The 22,552-nt window shown below is 40.3% G+C and overlaps 2 protein-coding genes across 2 annotated transcripts in view; both read right to left on the bottom strand.

Moving 5' to 3' along the window:
• The window catches only part of LOC124276596, a 210,787-nt gene extending 204,567 nt beyond the window's left edge, over positions 1-6,220 (bottom strand). The window contains exon 1 of the mRNA XM_046712259.1: positions 6,177-6,220. The gene's annotated coding sequence lies outside the window, so the exon portion shown is untranslated. The remainder of the gene's footprint in view (positions 1-6,176) is intronic.
• Positions 1-16,657, bottom strand: part of LOC124276714 — a 32,874-nt gene extending 16,217 nt beyond the window's left edge. Inside the window, exon 1 of the mRNA XM_046712359.1 lies at positions 16,499-16,657. The gene's annotated coding sequence lies outside the window, so the exon portion shown is untranslated. The remainder of the gene's footprint in view (positions 1-16,498) is intronic.
• Between the last annotated feature and the right edge of the window lie 5,895 nt (positions 16,658-22,552).

Consider the following 22,552-nt stretch of genomic DNA (forward strand, 5'->3'; position numbering starts at 1 on the left):
AAGAACGTAGGCGATTTCTCAAGATAGCAGTGTAGTGACCCCAATTAGAGATTATTACACACTTACGTATAGATATGTTTGTGGAACTTGATCCCAGTGAAGACATCGAATCTCAGGTAAAAAACATACTCAAAGATAAACTAAACTTCAGATTTCAGGTAATATTGAAAATGGTATGGATTAAAGATGGTGTTAAGTATACTCGTCCCTTCGTATGTGTGGGGAACATCACGACTCAATATCAGATAGATTGTTTTACAAGTATATCGGAATACCTGCTAAACTTCAAGGAATACTATATCAAACAGTGTGAGCACTGGATCGAAACAGCCCATCTAAATATATAGTTGGTTGGGGTGACGGAGAGGATATATAACACCTTATGATTTTTTTACATTTACGGCGGCCCAATTAGACATTAATTCCTTAGGTGTGTACGCAATTATGAATACTATACAGTTCGTACGCACTGAGCGCGCTGTAGGTAATTATTTAAGAGGCTGGCGCATGCATGTTAATAGGAATATAGATGTCTCAGATATTAAGCCCCTGATAGATGATAAAATAAAACAGGAACTAGCCAGTCTGGGAAGTATTAAATTTCAAATCACAATTAAAATGACACTCGAGAAGAACGTAGGGGATGTTACCGAGTACGTTCAGCCTTACTTCCGAGGTGTACAAGAGGTCGTGACCCAGATAGAGACTATAAACACATCGATCGATACTAGTTTTCAGCAGATACAGGAACACCTAGAACGCTACACACACTTGGGATCCGGGTGGGCTGTAGATAAAATCGATATTGTCTATCTAGACATAGCTAACTACGTGCCGTTCAGAGGCGGGTCATACCTAGACTTGCCTCCCTACTATAAGAAAAAAACATGCCATAGTAAACGTTAAGAATAGAGGAAACGATTGCTTGAGATTAGCTATCAGATCAGCTTTGTTTCCAGCTGACACTAATTCGAACAGGCCTTCTAGTTATCCCCAAGACGATGGACTCAACTGGGATGGTATAGATGAACCAACCACCATATCTCAGATCACTAAAGTAGAAAAACAGAATAATCTAGCTATAAATGTCTTTGGACACGAAGACGACACAACAATAATACACAGACTCAGCTCGTTGGTGGGAAAGGGGGGGAGGAACCCCCCTCGTGTTATCAATATATTCATGATCCAACGAGGTGAAAAGTATCACTACACGTGGATAAAACATTTCAGTCGGTTGTTGTACGATCAGTCGAAACACAAGGGGAAAAAAACACTTTTGTATGCGATGTCTGCACGGTTTCAGCCGAGCTGATTTATTAGAATCCCACCAGGAGTATTGTCAAGGTGTGGGACAGACGGCTATACGCATCGACATGCCCGAGGAAGGTGACAATATCCTAAAATTCTACAACCACAAGCACCAAATGTCCGTGCCTTATATTATATACGCCGACTTTGAAGCCTTGGTCAAACCAGTTGAGGCTCCCACAGGCGGGGTTGTTGGGGGTACCCCAACCACACTCAAAACACAAGAGCATGAAGCATGTGGATTTGGATACATAGTCGTCCGTTGTGATGGGGAAACGAAAGCTCCCGTAGTGTACAGGGGTCCTGACGCGGTTGAAAGGTTTCTAAAGTGTTTGAAGGAGGAAGAAGAAATTATTAGGGAAAAGTTGTATAGAATCGCTCCCATGCGTATGACCCGAGCCGACAGGTTAGCTCACTCCCGTAGCATTAACTGTCACGTGTGTGACTCACCACTGAACGGTGATTCGGTGAGAGATCACTGTCACATAACCGGTAAGTATAGAGGCGCCGCTCATAACGAGTGTAACCTCAAGCTTAGAATCAACCCTAAGACAATAAACATTCCCGTTGTCTTTCACAACTTGAGAGGGTACGACTCTCACTTAATCATGCAGGCCATCGCGAAAATCGATGGTAATATAACGTGCATCCCCAACAACATGGAGAAATATCTCTCTTTCAGCTTAGACGGACTTAGGTTCATTGACTCGTGTCAATTTCTATTGTCGTCATTAGCCAGCCTGATTAAAGCCAACGATACCTTCCCTATCACCGATCGATACACAGACGCCGAGACTAGATCTCTGCTTATGAGGAAAGGTGTGTATCCCTATGAGTACATGGATAGTTGGACTAAGTTCGCCGAGACCAGACTACCCCCCATCAGAGAATTTTACAGCAATCTGACCGACTCGGAAATATCCGAAGACGATTACTCGTACGCTATTAATGTATGGAATAAACTTGGTTGTAAAAAACCTGGGTGACTATCACGATCTGTACTTGAAGATGGATGTACTACTATTAGCCGACGTATTTGAGACATTTAGACGGACATGTATCAAGCAGTATAAACTAGATCCGGCATGGTATTACACCAGCCCAGGCCTGTCGTGGGATGCCTTGCTTAAAAAGACCGGAGTTAAGTTGGAATTGCTTACTGATTATGACATGCACCTGTTCATTGAGAAAGGTTTGCGAGGTGGGATCTCCATGGTAACCAAACGATACGCTAAAGCAAATAATCAATACGTGAATGGCTACGACCCTAGCAAACCAACCAATCACATTCTCTATCTCGACGCAAATAACCTGTACGGATGGGCTATGAGTCAGTATCTACCCACAGGGGGGATTCGAATGGGTATCATCCGATTTCGATATTATGAGCATCGCGCCGGATTCGAACAAAGGTTATATCCTCGAAGTAGACTTGGAGTATCCCAAAGCATTACACGAATCACACAACAGCTATCCGCTAGCTCCCGAACGTATGAGGGTTAACCCAGACTGGATGTCTGAATACCAACATAACTTGTTAGATAGGCGGGTGACGGGCGTGGAAAAACTCGTACCTAACTTAATGAATAAGACCAAATACATAGTGCACTATCGCAACCTGCAGCTGTACCTGTCGTTGGGTATGAAACTGACCAAAATACACAGAGTGCTGAAGTTTACCCAAAGTCCTTGGATGGAGCCTTATATCAGAATGAACACGGACCTGCGAAAGCTGGCCACCAGTGACTTTGAGAAAAATCTCTACAAGCTCATGAACAACTCAGTATTCGGTAAGACGATGGAGAACCTGAGGAAACGCGTGGACGTGAAGCTGGTTCGGTCGAATGAGGAGGAAAAACTCAGGAAGCTGATCGCTAACCCTGCATTCAACCGTAGTAAGATATTCGATAACGACCTGGCTGCCATACACATGAAGAAAAGTCACATAATATTAAACCGGCCTGTTTACGTTGGGATGAGCATCCTTGATTTATCCAAACACCTGATGTATGACTTTTATTACAACGAGCTGAAGAAACAGTACGGCGACAGGTGTGAAGTGCTGTACACTGACACGGATTCCCTGCTGATGGAGATTCGAACCGAGGACGTGTACGAGGACATGAAAAAACACCTCGATTTGTACGACACCAGCGACTACCCCAAGGACCATGCCATACACAGCACGGTGAATAAAAAGGTCCTAGGTAAGATGAAGGACGAGTGTGCTGGCACGCCCATAGCCGAGTACATAGGGTTGAGGCCTAAGATGTACTCTATACTGAAGGCTGACAATGGTGAGATCCGGAAAGCTAAGGGTGTTAAGAAGTACGTGGTGAAACAACACATCAAACACGCCAGATTCAAGGAAGCCCTGTTCAAGACCCGTACCTTTAAACATAAAATGAACACACTTAGAAGTGATGGGCATAGGATATACGGGCTGACTATAAATAAAACATCATTATCCCCTATGGATACCAAACGTTGGATAGCTATTGATGGGATAAACACGTACGCGTATGGACATGAGAAAATTGAACCAAGAACATAGGTATAAATAAATGGTGACATGTCACGGAACCAGAAAAAGTTTGAGGCTATTTACTACAGTCCGCGTGGGTACTGGAAAGGAGCTAGCGCTGTAGATAAGCTGGCTAAAATGGCGCGAGTATCCCCGGAGGAGGTTAAAACATGGCTTGAAAAACAAGCACTTTGGCAGATATATTTACCACCACCACGCTATGTGCCTAGAAGGAAGTTTGGTATTAATGTACCTAATAACGTTCACCAAGCAGACCTGCTGTTCCTACCTCACGACAGGGTGAGACGTAAAACCTACAAGTATGCTCTGACTATCGTAGATGTAGCCAGCCGGTATAAGGAAGCTGAACCATTGACCACGAAAGATTCGAATCTGGTGGCTCAAGCCATTGAACGCATATACAAACGCAGTCCGTTGACATGGCCATCAGAGCTCCAAGTTGACCCCGGGCGAGAGTTCATGGGTGCCGTATCGCAGTTGCTGACTAAGCACGATACAAGGGTTAGGCGTGGTACTGCCGGGGCTCATCGCAGTCAAGCCATAGTTGAAAGATTTAATAGGACTTTGGCTGAACGTTTATTTGGGCACCAGTACGCTAGAGAGATGGCCACCCCTGGAAAACGATCGACTGAATGGGTTGAACGGCTCCCTAAGGTGGTGTCGGCAATAAACCATGAGGTCACCCGGCTCACCGGTAAGAAACCGGCAGACGCTATCAAATTAAAATCAGTGATGGCCGAACCGGCTGCTCCATCACGGGTTGGTAAGGAGAAACAGATACCCGACCGAGCTCTCGTGAGGTATCTATACCAACCGGGAGAACATGAGGGTGATAGTCGCAAGCGTGCCACCGATCCGATATGGTCGATCAAAACTTACAACATAGATAAAGTAGACATCAAAGCCGACGAACCTAACTTGTACTACTTGAGGGATGGGCCAGGGAGGGGGTTTGTGAGAGAAGAATTATTGATCGTACCGTATGACACAGTATTACCTCCCGTCAACACGACATAGAGGCAAGATACCCTATAGTAGCAAGAGCTAAGGGTCCGACCAAAGTCTTTATTTTATGAAATAAAGCTTTGTAGTAGATGGTAATGGGAAGGGTCCGACTAAGGCTTCATCTATTAAATGAAGCTTTAGATTACCCTGATCCAAAACCCCAGTTATCCTGTAAATACTACTAGACGGTGATGAGGTCAATACCCTCATCACCATTTACAGGTTCCACCATATACGATGGAGCCATAATCAAGCTTCGAGCGGACAAGTGATCTGTATAGGTGTAGAAGAGTAGCTTGACCCCCTCCCCAATTTGAGTTAGAAACATCTTTCAGTAAATAGAGTGTCTTCAGGCATTTAGTTTTTAGGCATTTGATATGCGGCAAAAAAAATTAAGTGGAGTCGAAAATTAGACCCAAGAATTTGGCCTCCTTGACAACTTTGATGGGAGTGTCATTTAAAGATAGTTCTGGTACACCTAATTTGGAAGCTGGGTTTCAAAGTTTGAAGAGAAAAGAGATAAGAATTTGAATGTTAATGGATTAAATTTAAAGATAAGAAGAAGTTTATTTACAGTGACGAAAACACAGACAACAGAGAATTGATTTTGGCTTAAGAAAAAGATTTAAACAAATCTCAATCTCTCTCGCCCCTCTTCTTCTTCTTATTGATGATAATATAACCAGTACTTTTCTTTCCGGTCTAATTTACGAGGAGAAGCACACAACGTGTATTTCTGCATGTAATACAAGGCAAACAGTTGTCATTCTCTTTGTTTACCTGCATTCTTTGAAAGGATATGACGCAGTGCATAATTTCCTATGTAAAATGTGATTTTGAACCCCTCATCCTTACAAGAATTCAAGGAAAAAAACCAACAGTCTGAATGTATCCCCTTATTGTACCTCCCATGTTTTGATATCCGGTTGCTCTTCGATCCTCCGATAGGTGTCGCTTTCGCGCAGGTCAGCGAGAAGAGCGTTGAACAAACCAAACCAGCCATAACTAGACTAGTATTAGCAACGTTTTAATCTGCGAAAATGGGCCTTATTTCAGTTCCGTCAAACAATCGCTGTTTCACTTTTCTAAACCAAATCCCCGCAAACTATATTCCATATTAAACATGTTAAAAGAATAAGTTGATAACACCAACATTTGTTATATGTGGATCGCATCATGTTACAACTGTACAGGACACAGGGATATATTTCCATGCCACAGCTATTCATAATAGAACAAATCAGTGCACATCTTTAACGCAAGACAACGTACTAATGGTGGAAATGCAATGGCTAGTGTAGAAGACACACAGTACCTCGCGTCCGACTGACGATTCCAGCCAGTGTCATCCGATTACGTCACAGATGAGTCCTCCCACCTGATAATCACACGTGATACAGATGGATATGTTTGGATTCTCGCATACCAGATGATCTGTCTGTCCCCAGCCAGTGGCATCCGATTACGTCACAGATGACAGGCTCATGACAAATGCCTAAGTCAATTGTCTGTTGACCAACGAACTGTGTCATATGTTAAGTGTCTGCGGGCCAACGACCTGTGTCATATGTCAAGTGTCTGTTGGCCAACGACCGGTGTCATATGTCAGGTGTATGTTGGCCTCAAACCTATATCACATGTCAAGTGTCTTTTGGCGAACGACCTGTGTCATATATCAAGTTTCTGTTGGCCAACTAACTGTGTCATATATCAAGTGTCTGTTGGCCACCGACCTGTGTCATATGTCATGTGTCTGTTAGCCACCGACCTGTGTCATATGTCATGTGTCTGTTGGCCAACGAACTGTGTCATATATCAAGTGTCTGTTGGCCAACGAACTGTGTCATATGTGCCTGTTGACCATCGACCTGTGTCATATGTCAAATGTCTGTTGGCCAACGACCCGAGTCATATGTCATGTGTCTGTTGGCCACCGACCTGTGTCATATGTCAAGTGCCGGTTGGCCAACGAACTGTGTCATGTGTCTGCGGGCCACCGACCTCTGTCATATGTCATGTGTCTGTTGGCCACCGACTTGTGTCATATGTCAAGTGTATGTTGGCCAACGAACTGTGGCATGTGTCTGCGGGCAACCGACCTGTGTCATATGTCATGTGTCTGTTGGCCACCGACCTGTGTCATATGTCAAGTGTATGTTGGCCAACGAACTGTGGCATGTGTCTGCGGGCCACGGACCTGTGTCATATGTCATGTGTCTGTTGGCCAACGACCTGTGTTATATGTCATGTGTTTGTTGGCCACCGACCTGTGACATATGTCAAGTGACTGTTGGTCAACGACCTGTGTCATATGTCTTGTGTCTGTTGGCCTCTTACCCGTGTCATGCTTCCGCATGTTTAAGCTTTTCGCGGCAAACATATGTGATCACAATCATCCAAACGATCAAGACGGAGCAGTGTGTTCTGCTCCGGATCCAGACTGGTGCCACACTGGAGAAAAAAATACATCATCCTTAACACTCTGACCAATCAAACAGCAGGAAGACTCCCAGTGAGTATGTCGATGCAGTGTCGCATTCGGGTGGCCTATAAATGTGTTTCACGTGTGTATGTGAATGAACCGTACATTGGATTTGGGTATAAAACGTGCTGCGTTTGTACAATATCTGAAGAAAGTATGCTTCTGAGCATGTTGAATTCGTAGGTTTAAGAATTTGTTTCATGAATGTATAGTATATTACAGTGGTGACCATTACAGCTGGGTCTAGCCGACTGCGACATACTACAATTAATCTGCCATGGATGACCACACTTCTGCCTAGAACAATAAGTGATGAACAACATTGGATAATTCAGTGACCCTCATGAGCTGTGAGGATGAGACGGTGACCTTTGTATTCCAGCTTCACACTGCCTGCACCAGCCTCGGACCAAGCACAGATATATCATCTGCTATACAAAAACCAAACTATAGCTGTCAATATATGATCTGGTGTAACGCAACCACCCTGAGATCGAGGACAGATGTATCAGGAAGAACACACATGTTTTACCGCGAACCCTTTTTGTTCTGGGGAGGTAATGGGGCTCAGCAATTTCGTACATAAAATTATTTTAAAAACATGCTTAAATATGGGTAGTGGGAGGTAGTGATATGCAAGGGTGGTGGTGGGTGGGTGGGGGCATTTTCTCTCTCCCTCATCCCTCTTCCCTTCCTCTCCCATCTCTTCCCCCCTCTCTCTCTCTCTCTTTCTCTCTCTCTCTCTGACCAACAGTGTGGGCTAATTACAGAATTCTTTGAAGCGTCCGTAAAATATGTTGTTATGTCCCTTATGATTTCTTAATTCGCGGCACCATCCAAACTACAGCTCATGTTCTGACAAAATGGTAAGCTTAAGATTCCACACATATCCAGCTCACACGCGGCGTAATACTTTGTTACATTGAGGGAGCAAATGTTGAAACAATAAGGTATAGAATTGTTACATTAAGAGAGAAAACATTGTTATATTAAGGGGCATATGTTACATAAAAGGCAGAACGTTGTTAGATAAAGAAACATAACATTGTCACATTAAGGGACTGGACATTGTTACATAAAGGGACGGAGCATTGTCACACAGTGATGGAACTTTGTTAGCTACTGGAGAGAACAGTGTTACATTCTGGATAATTACATTGTTACATTCGGTAATATAGCACTGTTACATTCAGAAATATAACATTGTTACATTAATGAACATAGCATTTTTGCATGAGGGAACACATCTTGATCAGGGCTGCCTTCGGGTATAGTGCCGACCTACTGAGGTTGCAAGACACAGTTGACACAGCAGACTAGTCCCGAGCCAGCCAGTCCTTTAACCGATTACTGGTCAAGGAAGGAAGCCACAAGTATTTTCTTTAAACGTATTGAAACGACAATCCTCTTCTCTCATGGCCTCTGAACCACCGACTTTTTGCTCTCCAGACAGACGCTATCAACTGTACAACCGACCTTCTCTTCTAGCAGACATTCTTTTCACCTATACGCCGACCACAAGCTCTCCTGACAGACGCTCTATCAACTACACCGCCGACTTTCTGCTCTCCTGACAGATACTCTGTCACCCACATCGACCACATGCTCTCCTGACAGACTACACCGCCAAATTTCTTTTCTCCTGACAGCCGCTCTGTCAACTACACCGCCATCATAGCTCCTTTTCAATCTAATTCTAGAGGTGTTGCTACACTTTTTAATAATGAAACTGATATCAAGATACATAGGACCTTAATAGATGAAAATGGCAATTATATTATTGCTGATATTTCAATTGAAGATAAAAAATAACACTAATTAATCTCTATGGACCTAATAATGATGAACCTCAATTTTATATTTATCTATTTTAAAATATTTTAAAATGTGAAATTGATTCATTAGCAATAGTTGGAGACTGGAACCTAGTGCTTGACTCCACAATTGATCTGAAGAACTATAAGCATGTAAACAATCCAAAATCGAGAAATACTGTAGTAGAATCTTGAAAAAAGAAATCAGTATGGAGGAAATTAGCAATGCAGTTTACAAGATGAAGAATAATAAAAGCCCAGGCATTGATAGATTTCCTATTGATTTCTTTAAAGTTTTTTGGAAAGAATTAGAAGTATGGATTTATAGATTCGTTAAAAATTTGTATCAACTAAGAATGAAATGTCTTCAAATATGAAAAGGGGTGTCATCACCTGTATTCCAAAATCGAATAAAGACAGAACATTACTTAAAACTGGAGGACTATCACTGTACTCAGTGCTATTTATAAGATTATCAGCTTTTGTATTGCACATGGATTAAGAGCTACTTTAGATAATCTTATTCATTGTAATCAAACTGGTTTTATACCAGGTAGGAATATTAGCGAAAATACTAGACTGCTATATGACATAATGTTCGAAACAAAGAAACAAAACCTTCCTGGCTTGCTAATTCTGATTGATTTTGAAAAAGCTTTTTGACACTGTTTCTAAAGATTTTATCAACCTAGTTTTACATAAATTTGAATTTGGACCTGAAATAATAAGATGGATAAATATGTTGACTTTTGAAACAACATCTTGTGTCATCCAACATAGTAATCTCTGAATTTTTGGCTAATGAACGAGGATGCAGACAGGGAGACCCACTTTCCCCTTACATTTTTCTTTTTGTAGCTAAGATTCTTGGTTGTATGATAAGAAACAATGGAAACATTAAAGGAATTGTCATCAATGATAAGGAATATAAGCTGGATCAATACGCTGATGATACTGAATTATTTCTTGATGGAACCAAGGAGAGTCTCGCTATCGACACAATTAATGCATTTTATAAAATCTGTATTTAATCAAAAGCTTAATCTACTGATAAAATATGTAATGACCTGAAAATTGAATGGGTAACTGGTGAATTTGATGTACTTGGTATTAAATTTACACCAGATCTTGAAAACCTATGGGTAATCAAAACCAGAAAGGGACTGGAAGAAATTAATAGATTCTTAGCATCTTGGAGAAAAAGAAATTTAACACTCATTGGTAAAATAACAGTAATAAAACCCCTAGCAATCTCATAACTAGTTCATGTTTTCAATTCCTTGCCCAACCCTAAAGCAGAATTTATGACTTCGCTTGAAAAACTATTTTTTAAATTCATTTGGAATGAAAAAAATGATAAAATAAAGAGGAGTGTAATAAAAAATAGACATGAAAATGGAGGATTGAGAATGAATGATACAAGTAAATTTATTGATGCTTTGAAATTATCAACCTTAACTTTATATTTTTAAAAAAAGTGAAACTAAAAATCCATGCAATATACCTTTTAAAAACATATTTAACTTTGCAGCTAATTCTGAAAGTTTTCTTGAGATTGAAAATCCCTTTGGCATGATATGCTAAAAGCATGGAAACTATTTCACAAACAACATTATGTTGATCCAAATAACATTAAGCAAATTTTATCCCAATCACAATTTCAAAAACTCTAAATATTTTATAAAGAATTGGGCAGAGAAAGGGATAATGAATATAAGGGGTATATGTGATGAGAATGGTTTACTATCAATAGAATCTTTAAAAGAAAATTATCATATCAAAGGCACCTTTTTAGATTTCAGATATTTACTGAACATATTACCTGAATCTTGGAAATATACTTTAAAGCACTGTCTCTCTATTCCAGTCAGTAATTTGATTGTTAACCAATGCCAGATACATTTAGTAAAAGCATCCAAAGGCTGCAGAACTTTTTAAGATAAACTTATTTGTCAAGATAAATATCCAAACATTGGTAATAAATGGCAGCTTTTATTTCCTGAAACTGACTTTGATTGGAAAAAATATATTTACAGTATATAGAAGGGATTGCAAGATACAAAGCTTATAGACTTTCAATATAGATGTCTACAAGGTATTATTTACACAAAAAAGGAATTGGTCAACATGAAAAAAATTGACAACAGTTTGTGTTGTTTTCGCAAAGATGTAAATGAGAGTGTGTGTCATGTGTACTGGGAATGTCAGGAGACTCAAACATTTTGGATAAACCTACAAATTTGGTTTAACAATTATTATCCACATCCTTTGAAATTATCAAAAAACATGATCTGGTTTGGTACTCAACATGAAAATAGATTACTAACATCACATCATCATTGCTCCAAAGAGACATATTCACTTATGCTGTATTAAAAATATGCTTCCAAATCTAACTTTCAATATAAAAACTCTAAAAGAAATATTCTTTGTGGAAAAACATATATCAGCCCAAACTGATAAATAAATAATTTCCATCATAAATGGAGCCTTCTCTCCCCAGTACTTAGATGACTTCAACTGTATTGACTTGTACCTCACATTATCTGTACATTATCTATTTAATGAATTATGCATGTTTATAAATATATTAATACAAAAATATTTCACCTGTACATCTTTACATTATCAATTTAATGAATTATGCATGTTAATAAATATCTTAATACAAAAATATCTCATCTGTACATTATCAATTTAATGAATTATGCATGTTTATAAATATCTTAATACAAAAATATCTCACCTGTATATCATGTAGCCATATTACTTTAAGCCGTAAGTATCACGGCTTGGTATATCTGCAATATTGTAATCTTGGGAACCAATAAAAAAAAAAAAGAAAAAAAAAGTATACCAGTATGGGATAGTGGTCAGATATACTGTAAAGCTGACGGTTATCTATGGCGTAACCAATGACATTACATCCATGCTCCCTGTTGACAAAAACATAATCAATCATAGTTTGGATACCCCTACATTTGCTTGTATAAGTATATAATGTAGGAAATTCCGTTCATGCAAGGCTCCAAGGAGCATTCTCGATCTAGACATACACAACTGTAACTCTCTAACTTGTGACTACTTAGAGAATAGTTGTATTTCATGTAATCTGTATATATCTATATAAATTTTAAATATATTATACTTATGCAATGGTCAGTATCGATGACGTCAAATACTCCATTTTCATGTTGTATTATATGTTGCATGGGAGCGGTGTTAATATAAGCAGTAATGCTTGTTCACCAATCTCAATTCATCTTCATGAATAGAAATATGTTTAAATCATTCTCGATCTAGATTTCATGTATTTACAGTCACGTAGATCTGTGTTAAAGTCACCGACCAGGACAGTCTCACCGTTATATGAATGTCTGTCATAAGCCTCAAAGAGGGTATTCATCCCTTCACTGTATACACTGTCCAAGACATTGGTAGATGGAAGACGTGCACCAATGATGTGGATCGGAGTCTTATCCGTAGTTAGCTGCACACAAATCACATGATCACTCCCCGGGATGTGCAGACTGGAGGTGGAGTAACTATCGTTTTCCGTACAGTGATCAGTCTGACACTTAACATACACATCGAAGTCTGTATGTAGATCTGTAAGGAGGGATAGCTGATCCGTGTGTAGCCAATTTTCACTGATAAACATCACATCTGTGCAGTCTAGTTTGGTGTTGATTTCGTCTAGACACGTAGCGGCAACGTTCCAAGTGATACTACGGGACAGCGTCATTGCCATAAGTAAAATGTTCATGACATTCATCATGGTCATTATTGTCTGTTATCACCGTACCATTGTTGCTTTGGCACCCACTCACGACAGTTGACGTTTTCGGGCCAGAAACAGTCATCATCTGCAATGACGTCAGCACACTTACTGGAGACAGCTATCCTAATGGTGTAGTTTGGGTTGTATCTGCTGTCACAATGTTTTAGCAGCACAGTGTTCGTGACAGTAACACCACGATCTGATGCATACTTACAGATAGCATCCTTCACAACGTCAAAAGGTTCTTCAGCACGAACATAACTGAGCACAAAACGCCTGTTCTTACTTCTGTGCACTCCAGTGAATGCACGTTTCCAGTGGTTGTTGAAAGTAACTGTAACATCTCTTTTGTCTTATTTGTTGTCATTACTCTGTCCACTTACTTCGTAGATATCGTAGTCATGGTCGTTATGATCTTGTGTGTCATATACTTGTGAAGAGTTCTTGTAAATGCAAGGTTTCTTTACATACATTTCACTGTACAAATTCTTTCAAATGAAATTGTTTACTAAGTTGTGACAATGGGTTTTTAGTATTTTATCCATGGTGGTCCAATAATTAAAACACTTAATTAATATCTAAAGTTCATTTCCATTTAAATCCTTATCAGTCAAAATTGTAAACAATGTGGCCCAGTAAATTTCCATTACCCTGTGGCCTTCACCTTCATGTGTGATGTCAAAGCTCACAGGTCACATCATGACCTCTCCAAAGCTTATGCATTTTGGAGCACATGCTTACTAGTGTGTATTGGACCTCCATGCTGCCTGGTTGTCACCAAGCTGACTGTAAGCTGAACTATGTAAAGACACATATGTGAGTACTTTACCCTTTCATTGCTAGGTTGTACTATCTCTAAATTACAATGAAATTGTATATATGCCAAAATGTTAATTGGCTGTGCCAAAATTGCTAATATATTTCACACAATTATTTGTAAATTTGTAGTTGTTACTTTTGCAGTTTCAATGTATTCACATATCATTCGAATGAAACATTGAATGTTATGTGCTATGAAATTTGTACATTTTCTGAATTTCATCGAACGCCATTGTTTGTTGTAGTTATCTGAACCTTATCAGCTCATCAGCAACTTTACTCTTCAAGTGAACGCAATAATATTCATCAAGTCCTCAGCAGCAGCCATTTATTATGAACTGTAATTTCTCAAATATCAATACATTAAACCCTGTTGATGCGAGTATCAGTTTTTGTGTTCTGCAGTAACAGTTCTGATCACTCATGCTTGAAGTGTGTAAATAGTATATTTACCAGACTGGTTTCCTTATCATCCAGGAATAGTCCATAAAATTCACACAGCACAAGAGAATGTATCCATTTCTTGAAGTAAGCAAGTGTAACTTCGAATGTTCTCAGTCACTTCAAGATCAGTCAACCATGACATAAGCCCGATAGCTCCCACAGAGTACATCTGGTCACCTCGGCGTACCAAGCCAAACACAACGGTTACAAAGTTCATAATTGCACAGTCGTGAGTGTTTGTGGATGTACATAGTTTGATATACATAACAGAGAAATGAGGGATGGTAACCCAAGAGTAAATAATTATAACATGTCCATTGTACTTTCCATTTTAAAGATACGATAAACTCTTTTAGCAATACCAATCAATAGTTGTACATTATTAGTTTGTAGCATGTTCACAAACTTTATCATACTTGGTCCGGCAATGACATGCTTTGGTAGATTCCTTATACTTAAATATTTTGGACAAATGAGCAAGATATGGTATTCATCTTCAACATCGTTCACACAAAAAGGACACAGGCGATCGTGTAATGGTGTTTTAGGTGTAGTCCATCTACCCTTTTCAATCATCAGTGTATGTGAACTCAATCTGAACCGTGTAAGAGCAATAATTATATCAATATGTACTAGATACTTTTCAAAATCTAAACAATCTTTAATTTGCAAATATAATCTAGTTTCACTCAACGAATATAAATCATTTCAGCATTCATCACACACATGACACATGTCAGTAGTCATTAGACACATGACACAGGTCGGCAGTCATCAGACACATGACACATGTCGGTAGTCACATGACACATGTCAGTAGTCATCAGACACATGACACATGTCGGTAGTCACATGACACATGTCAGCAGTCATCACACACATGTCAGTAGTCATCAGACGCATGACACAGGTCGGCAGTCATCAGACACATGACACAGATCGACAGTCATGCGCAACAGCCCTATAGAGACCTATACTATATTGAATACACAGTAAACACGCATACAGACCTATTGACATGTTATTTCGGATCACGTATGCGTCGACAAGATGTCAAACTGATGACTACCACAACTCATGTTTGTATGTGAAGAGGAGTGAATATCTTGCTCTTGTAGATGTTATACAGTTAAAATTGGGTACGGGTGTTCGTCCACAACCAAACCAAACCGGTTTCCACTGGTGCTGCAGGTACATTCGTGCCGATAAGAAGTTGGGAGCATACCATCTGCTTGGCATTCAGGGAAGATATTTTCTCATGTTTTCTCTTGCCTTCTCGAAGATTGTTGATTGCATCAACCAAACTGGTAACTGACCTGATGTCTTAACGTTGAGAGAAAGTCACCATTAACATATTTTGTTAACATTTAAACATAACATTGGGTTAAACTGTCCAAGTCGGGTGAGGACTGAATGATTCAGCACTCCTTTACAAGTTGATTTCAATAGTTTCAATAGTCACACCCTCGATTAACATTTTGAATATAAAGTTCTCTTTATTCTACAAAGTAGGTCGCACGTTCTGGCGAGCACGAGTTTTTTTAAATCCAGGTACATTCATGTAATTCAGTGTTATATACAATTCAGGGTGACATAACTACCTCGTCATTGCGCGCATCATTTGAACTATGCTTTATTTTCGCTTCATGAAAGGTTTCATGCAAAATAGCACGACCGCATTAAATGAAACAAGGGCTCATTCACATTATCATATGAATGAGTTCTCGTGCATATTAATCAGGGATCCGGCAGAGCAGCTTGTACTTCCACCAACAATACCACTGACGATAAATATGCATTGTGTACATATCTATCCACATTTATTGAACTTATTTCAGATATTATAATCCAAGCATATTTACATTCATTTTCACTTACATGACGTAATGCTCTCTCTCTAGACATAAAAGTGTGCTCATCTTCACCTTTAGTTATATCCCCTATGTATCTAGCTTCTCCTTAAATATAATAAATATTGACATTCCTTATTTAAGTTGTTTGTATATATTTCATGTATTCTTATTATCCTAAATCTATATGCAATGTATCGCTGTATATGATTTATCAATGTTGTACACAAAACCACTGTTTTGTTATTTGCATTCTATATTGTACACAACAGTAAACTGCTTGACTGTAACGGTTTCTCTTTTTCTCATTACGGGTACAATCAAGTTTCCAAACACGGGCCTAAAGTTTGATTATAATATGTAACCAATATTCAGGAACAGTGCTCACTTGTACCCAAGTTCTACACTGAGATGCAATGGCTAGTGTAGAATACACACAGTACTCACGTCCGACTGATGGATTCCAGTCAGTGTCATCCGATTTTGTCACAGGTAAGTCCCCACCTGATAATCACTCATGATGCTGATGGTGATGTTCGGATTTTTGTATGTCGGATGATGTGTCTGTCCTAAGCCCGAGGTTGGTGCATACAGCGTGTAGCATGTATACTGAGGCGACTGCTACCACTGCGTAGAGGTCGCCTAATCTTGTAAAGCAACAATCCTATTTTCGCTTTCATTTTCAAAGAAGCACAAGGCTTTTGTAGGCCAATGCATTATCCAGTGTTGTGTCGAGTATTGGCTGTCACCAAGACAACCGTTATGAAGGGGTTGCCTGGGGTCAGTGTGATGAACCAGAGTTAGGCATTTAGAAAGTACTGGGCCATGAGTCAGGGCACTGAACACCGCATTTGTCTGCAGTCAACAGACACATGACACAGTTCGGCAGTCAAAAGGCAGTCAACAGACACATGACACAGATCGGCAGTCAGCAGACACATGACACAATGTCATATCGGCAGTCAGCAGACACATGACACAGGTCGGTAGTCAGCAGACACATGACACAGGTCGGTAGTCAGCAGACACATGATATGACTGCAGTCAGCAGACACATAACACATGTCGGCAGTCAGCAGACACATGACACAGGTCGGTAGTCAGCAGACACATGACACAGGTCGGTAGTCAGCAGACACATGATATGACTGCAGTCAACAGACACATGACACAGATCGGCAGTCAGCAGACACATGACACAATGTCATATCGGCAGACATCAGGCACATGGCACATGTCAGCAATCAAGAGACACATGACACAGGGTCAGGGATATGGAGACCGCATTTGTCGGTAGTCATCAGACACATGACACATGTCAGTAGTCATCAGACACATGACACAGGCCGGCAGTCATCAGACACATGACACAATGTCATATCGGCAGTCAGCAGACACATGACACAGGTCGGTAGTCAGCAGACACATGACACATGTCGGCAGTCAAAAGGCAGTCAACAGACACATGACACAGATCGGCAGTCATCAGACACATGACACAATGTCATATCGGCAGTCAACAGACACATGACACAGGTCGGTAGTCAGCAGACACATGACACAGATCGGCAGTCATCAGACACATGACACAATGTCATATCGGCAGTCAACAGACACATGACACAGGTCGGTAGTCAGCAGACACATGACACAGATCGGCAGTCAGCAAACACATGACACAATGTCATATCGGCAAACATCAGGCACATGGCACATGTCAGCAATCAAGAGACACATGACACAGGGTCAGGGATATGGAGACCGCATTTGTCGGCAGTCATCAGACACATGACACAGGTCGACAGTCATGCGTAACAGCCCTATAGAAACCTACACTATATTGAATACACAGTAAACATGCATACAGAACTATTGGCATGTTATTTCGGATCACATATGCGTTGACAAGATGTCAAACTGATGACTACCACAACTCATGTTTGTATGTGAAGAGGAGTGAATATCTTGCTCTCGTAGATGTTATACAGTTAAAAATGGGTACTTTGTCGGGTGTTCGCCAACAACCAAACCAAACCGGTTTCCACTGGTGCTGCAGGTACATTCGCGCCGATAATAAGTTCGGAGGATACCTTCTGCTTGACATTCAGGGAAGATATTTTCTCATGTTTTCTCTTGCCTTCTCGAAAATTGTTAATTGCTTCAACCAAACTGGTAACTGACCTGACGTTTTAACGTTGAGAGAAGGTCACCATTAAAATATTTTGATAACATTTAAACATAACATCGGGTTAAACTGTCCAAGTCGGGTGAGGACTGAATGATTCAGAATATAAAGTTCTCTTTATTCAACAAAGTAGGTCGCACGCTCTGGCGAGCACGAGTTTTTTAAATCCAGGTACATTCTTGTAATTCAGTGTTATATACAATTCAGGGTGACATAACTACCTCGTCATTGCGCGCCTCATTTGAACTGTGCTTTGTTTTCGCTTCATGAAGGGTTTCATGCAAAATAGCACGAGCGCATTAAATGAAACACGGGTTCATTCACCTTTCTGACCTGTGACGTCATGCATTCATTAAGAATTGAATGTCACTTTGTGTGTTTGCACTTAAAAATGTGATTTTGGTTAAAATGGTTGGACAAGCCCCCAATACTATCTAAATATAAAGCTTTGCAACCTATCGGGCTTACACGAAAAATTGGCTTGCTTCTCGCCTGGATGAAAGGTTTGATTCAATTCTTATAATTTCTCACTTTTATGTTTACACATACGTTTCTTACCCACTTCTGCATGATCATTGTTTACAGTGATGTGTTTTAATACCTGTAAAATGTTGTAATGTCATTCTGTTCAAGACCGTATTGTAGCGATGTGTGTATACTTGGCGATTTTTTTACACATGTATCCCAACCCTTGAAGAAATAGTTCTCAAAGTATTCCTTAAAATATTACACCAAATTCGTCAATAGGTTTGAAACTGCTTTAATAAGCATAACATCAATAAAATTATCAAACAGAAACAAATAACAATAACAATATCATTTAAACAAACTGTCATTGTACCTATAAAACTTTGACGGATTCGTTTGACAGCGTAATAATACACTGACCGATTTCGAAGTTGTGCGGCGTGGCGAATAGGAAGCAGATCTCGTTGGTGAATTCTATTTATTTGTGATTGTTTATTGTGAAATTTAATTAGCAGCTTTTAAACAGATCACGGGGCAGAACCCGCAAACCGCGAGAGATTAAACTCTTGTGATAAGGAGCAATGTTCGGCAATTGGAAATCCGTTTTATCGTGAAGAAGCGACGTTGACAACATTGGGGTGACTTGAAACAGGATCGCTCGCTAAATTGTCATCACCAAATGCAGCAAGATCATTGGGGTTCTTTGAAACCGTAGCGGAAATTTGAAAATGAGGTCGCACTGGCTGGGACTTGTTGTCGGACGCGTTGTCGGTCAGATTTTTTCAAAACTGTGCTCAGTTGGTGCTTTTTCTTACATACAAAAACAAGTAAGTGATATGTATAAATTAAAAGGAGTGTGAATACAAATCAAACCTTTCATCCAGGCGAGAAGCAAGCCAGTTTTTCGTGTAAGCCCGATAGGTTGCAAAGCTTTATATTTAGATAGTATTGGGGGCTTGTCCAACCTTTTTAGCCAAAATCACGTGTAAGCCCGGGCTTTTTTTATAATGGTAGCAACACCCCTGACAACTTTAATGGACGACAACCTAATAATGACTGAAATGCAATGGCTAGTGTAGAAGACACAGTACTCACGTCCGACTGATGGATTCCAATTAGTGTCATCCGATTGCGTCACAGTCCTCCCACATGATAGTCTCACATGATATAGATGGATTGATGGATTTTCTTGTATCAGATGATGTGTCTGTCCTCTGCCCGAGGGTGGTGCATACAGCGTGAAGCAGGTATACTAAGGCGACTGCTACCACTGCGTAGATGCCGCCTACTTGTACAGACAGGATCTTAGTTTTTTTGCCTGGTCACATGACGAGTATGTAGGTCATTGCGTCACCCGGTATTGTGTCGTGTATTGACAGCAGCCACCGCAGAGGGTTGGTAACCGAATACCCATCTAAAGTAAAACTCCAAACAAGCGTTAATGGCGGGACTTTATGTCACCGCCACAGGCACATAACACGGGTTGGCAGCTAACAATCACATGACAGAGGGAGGTAGTCAACAGATACGTGACATATGACACAGGGCGGTAACCAACAGACACATGACATATGACACAGGGAGGTGGTCAACAGACACGTGACATATGACACAGGGAGGTGGTCAACAGACACATGACATATGACACAGGGCGGTTACCAACAGACACATGACATATGACACAGGGTAGTGGTCAAAAGGCACGTGACACATGACAAAGGGCGGTGGCCAACAGGCACGTGACACATGACACAGGGCGGTGGCAAACAGGCACAATACATATGACACAGAACAATGAACAACAGACACATGACATATGACACAGAGCGGTGGTCAACAGGCACATGACATATGACACAGGGCGGTGGTCAACAGGCACATGACACAGGTCCGTGGCCAACAGGCACATAACACAGGGCTGTGGTTAACAGGCGCATGACATATGACACAGGGCGGTGTCCAACAGACATATAAATGCCCTTTAGAGATTTAGCTGATGCCACAAACAACTTTCCATGTTGCTATTTCATATTATGGAAAAGAAATCGAAAATTAATAATTATTGAGGATTTGTGTTAAAGCGAAATTCGGAATTTTCCACTTGTATGGGAGGATAACGTAGATTAGCACACGTCACAGCTGCTCGTCCCTTTCCGTGACCTACAAGAAAACACGTCACCTGAACTGAACTTTACTTCAACTTCGGCTGCAGGCAGAGGCATATATGAGGTTACATATGCTTTATAATTAAATACATCCATACAGTTCTAAACATTATATGTGCTGTCGAGTATTTCATATATACAGATGAATAAGTAATACAATATAAGTCCAGATATTTCTTCTTGCCAAGATTTGAATTCTATATATTTATTGCTTATAAACCTGCAGAAATCACTTGTGTGTGTGTATGTATGTATGTATAATATACATACATACATACATACATACATACATACATACATACATACATACATACATACATACATACATACATACATACATACATACATACATACATACATACATACATACATACATACATACATACATACATACATACATACATACATACATACATACATACATACATACATACATACATTCATTTTTCAGCCACTTTGCGACGAGGGAAGCTGGCAGTGTCAGAGAGCTGTGGCTACAACGTTTCATGTTTCACATTCTGTAATTTGCAGGTTATGAAACATGTACGAACAACCACAACATGTTGACGATCGACCCCGTTCAGGGCGCGCCACGTCAATAATACATGATCGATTGATCCGAAATCAGGATGTACGAATTCGAGCGCAAATGGCGAATCAAGTCGGTTTCGGGGTCTTGACCATCCGATCTATTTAGTTGCCCCATACTAACAGTAGAGTTTGGTGGGGCAGATCCCAGCCGGAAATCATCACGGGTCACAGTACAATCAATAAACCAATCAAAAGGATGATATTGCAGGTGTCGCCACAGTTACCTTCTGTGGCTAGTTGTTTGAACAATGGGGCATGTTCCCATTTCGTCTACATCCTATTTCGCCTACAGTCTTAAAACAACAATTCATGGTCTGGTGACTGTTATTTCATGCATGAGTAATAAGTTTACGCCCTTCAGATATAAATGGAATCCCCCTCTGTTTCCCTTTAATTTGATTAACTGTAGCGCATGTAGACAACATGGCTTTTTGCATTAAAGTAAAAAAAATGTTCTTCTTTCATATTTGTTATTCACAGCAAATCATAGTACAATATAATACAATAATCAAAATACACTGGCTGTTAACTAGTACACTGTACTTGAGTTCATAGATTTCTGAGTTTATTAAAGCTTCAATAAGTGACCTGCTGCATCCTGGAGCTGAATAGGCGATCTTCTTCCAGTTTCAAGTTGTCTCTGTCAGTTGAGACACTGGTCAAAAACTCTGTAAGCTCGTGAGCGTGTCCGAGTTGTTGCATCTTGTTGGTGGATTCAATGTTCTTGATAGCTGTTATGAATTCATAAATGTTCGGATGGTGCTTTCCCACAAGTTTTTTTCCGACCATTATGGTGCTGCATCTTCCTTTACATTCCTGGATCACACACTTCCAGTGTGTAGCTAGCTGACGCTCCACATCCAGGCGGTATATGTGACCTGCTTGTAACATTTGTCTTCCTCCCCTCTATATGTGACCTGCTTGTAACACCTGTCTTCCTCCCCTCTATATGTGACCTGCTTGTAACACTTGACTTCCTCCCCTCCGTGACCTGACAAACTCTGCTTGCTGAAGATTAGCCATTTTCGATGGCTTTCTGGCCTTTTGACTTTCCCATTGCATACATCAGTATGACATCATCTTATCTCATTT

This window comes from Haliotis rubra, unplaced genomic scaffold (genome assembly GCF_003918875.1).
Source record: "Haliotis rubra isolate DU_JTF1 unplaced genomic scaffold, ASM391887v1 Scf1052, whole genome shotgun sequence".
Taxonomy (NCBI): domain Eukaryota; kingdom Metazoa; phylum Mollusca; class Gastropoda; order Lepetellida; family Haliotidae; genus Haliotis; species Haliotis rubra.